The sequence below is a fragment of the Mirounga angustirostris genome, unplaced genomic scaffold (genome assembly GCF_029215605.1).
Source record: "Mirounga angustirostris isolate CCGP_5_RB_7025 unplaced genomic scaffold, mMirAng1.0.hap1 SCAF_3, whole genome shotgun sequence".
Classification (NCBI taxonomy): Eukaryota; Metazoa; Chordata; class Mammalia; order Carnivora; family Phocidae; genus Mirounga; species Mirounga angustirostris.
Window position 1 is genome coordinate 173,817,280 of NW_026991711.1, and position 7,589 is coordinate 173,824,868.

The following is a 7,589-nucleotide window of genomic DNA, read 5'->3' on the forward strand; positions in this document are numbered from 1 at the left end:
CCCCGCTTCTCCATTCCCTTCACCAGCACCTTTTTCTTGCTGGACTCCTAAAATGCTTTCAGTAAATTTTATATAATTAGGTAAGAAATTGGAGGCTTTCTTTCTGGGGAAACTGACCTACCCAAAAGAAAAGACTTCAGAAATTATTTTGGGAGTGTCCTGGTGGGAGAGCCAGAACCCACATCCAATCACCTTATGGCAAGGTCCACAAACTGGCAGATGTGTTCCCAGAAACAGAGTTCCCAGTAACATTTTCTTTAAAATTAAGCAACCAAAAACCACCAGACAGGAAAGGGAAGTTTTAGCATGGAAGGCAGAAATTGAACAAACAGAAAAACAGAAACACAGAGAAAACAAAAATAAGGGAGGAAACAAAAGGAAACTCTAAAACATTTAAATTAATTTTGTTAAAGAGGTAAGAACAGATGCTACAACAATCTAAAAGAAGCAAAAGCATACACAAAACAAGCAAAGGATGTTTTGCTACAAATAAAAGAAAGAAAATTAAAAGTATGATTAAAAAAATAAACCTTTTAACATGTAAAAGAGGCAAAACTTGTCTTCTACCCTTTTAAGGTCTGTCACTGGGCCTGAGAATTAAGTTTGCATAAGAGAGATTAATAGGAAAAAAGTATACAAATTATATTTTTCCATGTACATGGAAGCCTCCAGACCCACAAAATGGTCAGGCCTACATGCTTGTATGCTAGGTTGCACAAAGAACAGTAACTGTGAAATGAGTAACTAAAATATCCAGGAAGGCTAAAGGAAGATAAGGATTATTATTATTTTTTTTAATTTTAAATTTGTTTTTTTCATTTTTTGTTTTTAATACAAATGCCTGACTGTGCTCAATTGTCGAGCTGCATGCATGAAAAACTGGCCAGCCCAAACAGTGTATTAATCATGAGCAAATGGAACTGCAAGGAGTCCATTAGGTGCTTCCTTATCATTAAGGTAGTATAAGTATTTATATCGTAAAACTGATGTGTAGCTTGATCTTTAGGGGACAGGACCACCAACCAATACATGCAGATTTTGTGTGTGTGGACAGAAGGTACTTTTGACATTCAGTTTTGCTATACAGAAACAGAATGAGTAAATGAACTTTTTTTTTTTTTTTTTTTTGCAAGAGGTAAGTAAAAGATTCAATTTGATTCTTCTAGAAGGGGAAAAGGAGTTGAAAGTAGGCCTTCATTTTGCAGTCATCATCTGCACGAATTCTTCATAGTTGACCTGCCCATCTGCATCAATATCTGCTTCTCTGATCACCTCATCTACTTCTTCATCTGTTAGTTTTTCTCCTAAATTGGTCATGCCGTGACGTAGCTCCGCCGCGCTGACGTAACCGTTGCCATCCTTGTCGAAGACTCGGAAGGCCTCGTGAGTTTCTTCTTCACTGTGTCTTTCACTTTTCTGGCCATCCTAGTCAAAAAGTCTGGGAAGTCGATGGTGCCATTTCCGTCAGCATCCACCTCGTTGATCACATCCTGCACCTCGGCTTCTGTTGGGTTCTGACCCAGGGACCTCGTGACGGTTCCAAGTTCCTTTGTTGCGATGGCTCCATCGCCACCTTCGTCAAATGGGGCGAGAGCTTCCTTGAGCTCAGCAGTCTGCTGTTCGGTCAGCCGATCAGCCATGGTGCGAGCGAAGGGAAGAAGAGCGCGGGGAGCGAGGGCGGCTGCACCGGCGCAGGGGCTGGGCCGGCGGGGGCGCCTCGGCCGCTGCGGCCGCTGCTTCTGCGAAGGCGCGATGTGCGCCCAGCGCTGTGCCGCTGCCGCCGCCAGACTGCGAGTGACGGCGCCGCGCCCGCGGGGCTCCCACCACCACTGCCCGAGGATTATTTTAACAAGGTTTATTTGTCCAGATTCTTTTCAGCCTAATTCCTGCCTCTGGTGATGAGAATGTGCAGGGAGATTATCTTTCATGTGGGAATTTTATCTTCTCTTTTTAGGGGGAAAAAGATGAGAGGGTCAGAGTGCCTCTCTTGCACCTGTTTCTTAAGCGCTTTTAACTCAAAAGGGTCAACATACCAAATTGGCGTATTTTGGGGTGGCAGGTTCTCAATCCTTTCAAATGGGAGCATTGAAAAATGGAGTACAAAGTAGAAATAAAACACCAAGATAGTGAAAAATACAAAGATAGTAAAATTTTATTTATTGAAACAGTACAGGGAGTCCAACATCTCAAAAATCGTAGTTCCAGGGGCACCTGGGTGGCTCACTCCATTAAGCGTCTGCCTTCGGCTCAAGTCATCGGTCTCGGGGTCCTGGGATCAAGCCCCACATCGGGCTCCCTGCTCAGCAGGGAGTTTGCTTCTTCCTCTCCCTCTGCCCCTCCCCACCAACTCGTGCTCTCTCTCTAGCTCGCTCTCTCTCTGTCTCAAATAAATAACATCTTTAAAAAGAAAGAAAGAAGAAAGAAAGAAAGAAAGAAAGAAAGTTCCAGAAATTTAGAGTAAACAGAAGATAGATTACCAAAAGATAAAACAAGAATATTTTCCAGAACTGAAAGGCATGTATTTCTAGGTTTAAGGGACCCACAGACAAATCCTACATCAAACCACATCATATAAAATTCATGAATAATAGGTATAAAGGATAGATTTTAAACATCATCAGAGTAAAAAAAGAAATCCTCATCTTTTATAAAGGATCAAGAATCAGTTTAAAATGATCATTGAATAAAGCTAGTAATAAAAATAATGAAAAGATAATCAGTTATAGCATCAGACTTCCCAACTTCATCACTGGAAGTTGAAAATAACAGAACAATGTGTTCAAAATTTGAAAAAAAGGAATTTCTACCCTAATACTGAACCAAATCAAACTAGCAAGTGTGAAAATAAGACAAAGATATTTTAGGTCATAAAAAATGTAAATAGAAGTACCTACCAGGAATCCTTTCCCAGGAATCTACTGAACGATATGCTGCCTCAAACAAAGGAGTAAATCAGGAAAGACAAAAACATGCACTGCAGGAAGCAGAGCCTCCAGGAAGAGAGAGGTGGACAGCCTTCCCTGTGGTGGGGAAGGGGAGGGGATTCCTAGCAGGACAGCTGTGCCACCAGCCTTGGACCAGCCAGTCCTCATTACAGCAGGACCAAGGCCTCAGGAGATCTATCTCCAAGAAGAAATAAACATGACAAAATCCTAGTATGTTTGAAATTATTCAGAGGAGTTTGTGAAAAACATAACCAAACCAGAACAGTAGTAAATGTTGAGGAAATGAAGACCCAAACTCAGAATTTAGAAATAAACCTTGTCATTAAGAAGAACAGCATGTGGGGGCACCTGGGTGGCTCAGTGGTTAAGCGTCTGCCTTCAGCTCCGGTCATGATCCCAGGGTCCTGGGATTGAGTCCCACATCGGGCTCCCTGCCTGGCGGGAAGCCTGCTTCTCCCTCTCTCACTCCCCCTGCTTGTGTTCCCTCTTTCGCTGTATCTCTGTCAAATAAATAAGTAAAATCTTAAAAAAAAAAAAAAAAAGAAGAAGACGAAGAAGAAGAAGAAGAAGAAGAAGAAGAAGAAGAAGAAGAAGAAGAAGAAGAAGAAGAAGAAGAAGAATAGCATGCAAGAAGAGAAAAGAGATGTTCACCAGCCAGAGGCTGAAACCATCCCATCCCAGATTCTCAGTACAGTCCAGTGTGATTTTTTTTTTTTTTTTTTTTTTTTTTAGTGTACTTGAATAAAACCTAAGGTCTCTTCCAGGAATTGCCTTGGAGTCAGCAGGATCTCCAGGTTGAGAGGAGATTTCAGAGCATAGGGCTTGTAGGTGTAAGTAAACAAATTTCAAAATGGGCATTTGAAGGGGGTATGGACAACATTTTAAAAGGACTCCAGAGTCTGTTCCAGTAGAATATTTAGAGTACGTCATTTGCTGAGATTGGAGCACTCGTTAACTAGGTTATACGGCATGATCTTATAGAGTGGCCCTTCCTCAATGTTAATTAGAAAAAAGCAAAAGTTAATGCAAGAAAAAAGATGCACAACTATAATACTCAAACGAACAATGTCTCAGTTATGAATAATATTTATATAACCATTGTAATGATTCAACTGCTCTCAACAAAAATTGTATTATAAGCATATGGGGGGTCTGACAGTAGGGATATGGATTAGTTGGTGTATAGGGTTGCAAAATCCTCTTCTTCTGCAGTATGAAATAAACAGAAAATGTCTAAAACTTTAAAAACCAAGAAATTAATACAAGATGCATGCAATTTAGAAACATGGAGGCGAACACCAGAAGAAATAGCTTAAAGAGTTGAATGTGGTTGCCTCTGAGCAGCAGGAGTTAGGAGTTTTTCATTATAAGCCAAGTATTATTTTTTATTTTTAAAATTATTCGCTCATTACTTTAATAATGATTAAATTTAAATTTTAATGGGAATGCAGATGTAGAGTGGTCAGGGAAAAAAGTTCACCCACTCTATCCAGAAGATCTCCTTGGGTTACTAAAATGTATAACCTTCAGCTTCTAGTCCTCAGCTTTGTAGGCTCCAAAATTTAATTTCATCTGCACCTAAACAAAGTCTCTAAGAGAAGCAGTGAAAGTCAATCACATTCATAAGATAAAGTATAATAATTTAGGATGAGGCCCCACTACCCTGGTAACCAGCATGCCTATGTCTGTAAAAATGGTGCATTCTTTTTCTATGGTAAAGCAACATGGTTAGGTAAATAAGAGTCATTGGTTCCACTGAGAAATGACTGAGAAGGTCCAGAAGCCCATGTGCTTACTACAAAATCTCCCTCCAGAGAGAGATACCTAGGAAATTACATGGGTAGAAGGTTGCTTGGAACCAAAACTATACAAATGCAATGAACTGAATATTTAATGGCCTCATCCTAAATTGTCAGAATGATTCTGCAAGGCAGTGTTATCATCCACTGCCTTGAATATTCAGATTATTTTCTATTCTAAGAATGAGAAGCCAATCCTCAGAAAATTAAAGAGTTTACCTAAGGCCACACAGCTAGCTGGGATTTGAGTCTAGATTGGTCTGGTTAATAATATTTCTGTTGTACCACATTTCTTTCCCAAAATAAACAATGAAATGGGTGATCCAAGGACTAACTCTTCTTACTTAAGCACTTTTTTTTCCTTTTTGCTATGAAAAGGACTTTAACAAACCCATCTTCTAAATACACAGGGTTAAAAATGAAAGAAAACAGGGAGATCAATATTTAATGAATGCCTATTATGTAAGGCTTTGTGCTAGCAATTTTTCAATTTTTAGCTACCTATTTTTAAAATAGTGTGTTTATTAAGTGCATTTGAGTCTTTACCTATTTCTACATACTTTATTTATTACATGTAAACAGCAGTTATTTTGTGTTATTAAACCAGACTTGGAAATTTGCATTACCATATTTCGGAAATTTTGTTGGCATTTATACTTCTGTGAAGTTAATTGCATAAAAACATGTCCAAAAGGTCTAATGCATCTCCAATGAGTAATGCCACAGTCATTTCAGAAAATGAAAATGGAAATAATAACACATCATATTCTGGTACCACCATTCCTCTACAGCCAGATTTTAATGAGCCCAACTCTATAATCTGCCTGAGCATTTATAGACCTCAGGAGGAGAACTCTGCGGCTTCAGGCGAGAAGCATCATCAGAGAATGTCTCTCACTAGTGCAAGAACGGTGCTGGTTATGACTGCTCTGTGGGCAAGCTCATCAAATATGCCACTTGCAGGGGGCACCACCTGGGGCAGGAGTAGGGCTGGTCGAATTTGTCATTAGATATCAAGAGGTATGTAAAACCTATCAACTTGCCCCCATCTCATTATGAAGAAATGGAAAAGAATACAGTAGCCAGCGACTACACTGCCAGCACAGAACAGTAGCATTACAAACATTTATGACATTTTTCTTATGGAAATCCAACCATATACCTTGGGAAGGTAGGCATAGGGTAGGAGGAAAGGCAGAAAAAATAACAATTAAGATGGTGCCAGAAAATCCACCTGCCATCTCTCAATATGCTGAAAGTATGCCCAAGATGAGTAAAAGTAGGAGACATGAATCTGTTCCCTCAGCTTATCTCAGTTCCTCTGAGCTTCTCATAGTGTGAGAATCAGATGCACTAAATAGAATTCTGGTACCCAGACACAGAAGATAGTTTTCTTACAACATGGCCCCTAAACAGAAGCCAACTCCTTCATCTGGTGCTTAACAGAAGAAAAAGTACCTTGTTCCAAAGCTGGAGGAAAAACTGGCTGAGTTGAGTTCAGCTGTGAGATGCTGCGGTGGCCTCCAACTTGGCATCATCCTAAAGGAATTTTGGTAGTAACCGGGACTATAGGCAGTTTTTCCTTTCTCACTGACTTAAGAACCTAACACCAATTTAAGATATAACCCAGCTATGCTAGGTTCTAAGGAGTCTCAAGACAGGGGACACCATGAGTACTAGGCTAATCTAGTAAATGAGGAAGTCAATAAGATTTTCAGATGCTATTAGGACAAAAGTCACGGTAAGGATATCAGCTATTCTAAGGTACACCTAACAACACCACAACACCATAAATCTGAGATTCACTTACTTCAGAGACATACAGTAGGCAAATAACAGGGGAGAAGTCAATCCCAAGAAAGGATTCAGATGTAATTCCTATTAAAAATAAGACTAAAGGTGTTTTGTGTCTGACATTAAACTTGGCAGTTCGACATTTTAACTTGTGCTATAAAACAAATGTCTCCTTCTTATTTTAAATATTCCCTAGTTGTGTGAAAGTGTGATGTGATGAGTCTTTAGTTGTTTCTGAACCCTTCATAGTGGGCTATAGGGGCAAGAGGGCTAGTCTAAAACTACACATTTGCCTCCTATATAGCTTGGGATGTGTAGTTCATCATTATGGGAGCCAGTCTTTGCTCAGGGATGCATCTCTTTTATATATCCTCTTGACTAACCAGATGTAAGTCAAATGCCTACTCAGGATCCTTGGGATTGCTCCAGATACTGGTAACTTAATACAAGTCCAAGTACATTAAACTGGAATGATAAGTATTTTGTTTCACAATGTAAAAGACATTCTTGTGGTAAAAAAGGCACATTTCAGTATTCACCCATAAAACCAAAGACCCTGGCTATACCAAGTATTATTAGAGGAGTTTCTGCAATTCTCGTTCATTGCTGGTGGGCATGTGAAAAAGGTACAGCCACTCTGTAAAACAGTTTGGCAGTTTCTAATAAAATTAAACACATACTTACCATATAACCCAACAATTCCAGTAGATATTTATCCAAGAGAAGTTAAAATTTACATTCACATAGGAATTTGTACACGAATTTAGAGCAGCATTATTCGTAACTGCCAAAAACTGGAAACTCAAAATGTCCTTTCAGTGGATTAATAAACTGTTGTTCACCCATGTGGTGGAATACTACTCAGCAATCAGAAGGAATGAACTACCAGTACGTTCACCAACAGAAATAAATCTCAAAGACATTATGATAAATGAAAGAAATCAGATTCAAAAGATCAATACTGTATTATTCCAATTAGATGATATTCTGGACAATGTGAAACTTTAGGGTCAGGAAACAAATCAGTAATTGACAAAGGTCAGGGTAGGGG

General features: G+C 39.4%; 1 pseudogene; it reads right to left on the reverse strand.

Moving 5' to 3' along the window:
- Nucleotides 1-804: 804 nt before the first annotated feature.
- Nucleotides 805-1,658, reverse strand: LOC123838887 (calmodulin-1-like; annotated as a pseudogene).
- Nucleotides 1,659-7,589: the final 5,931 nt, after the last annotated feature.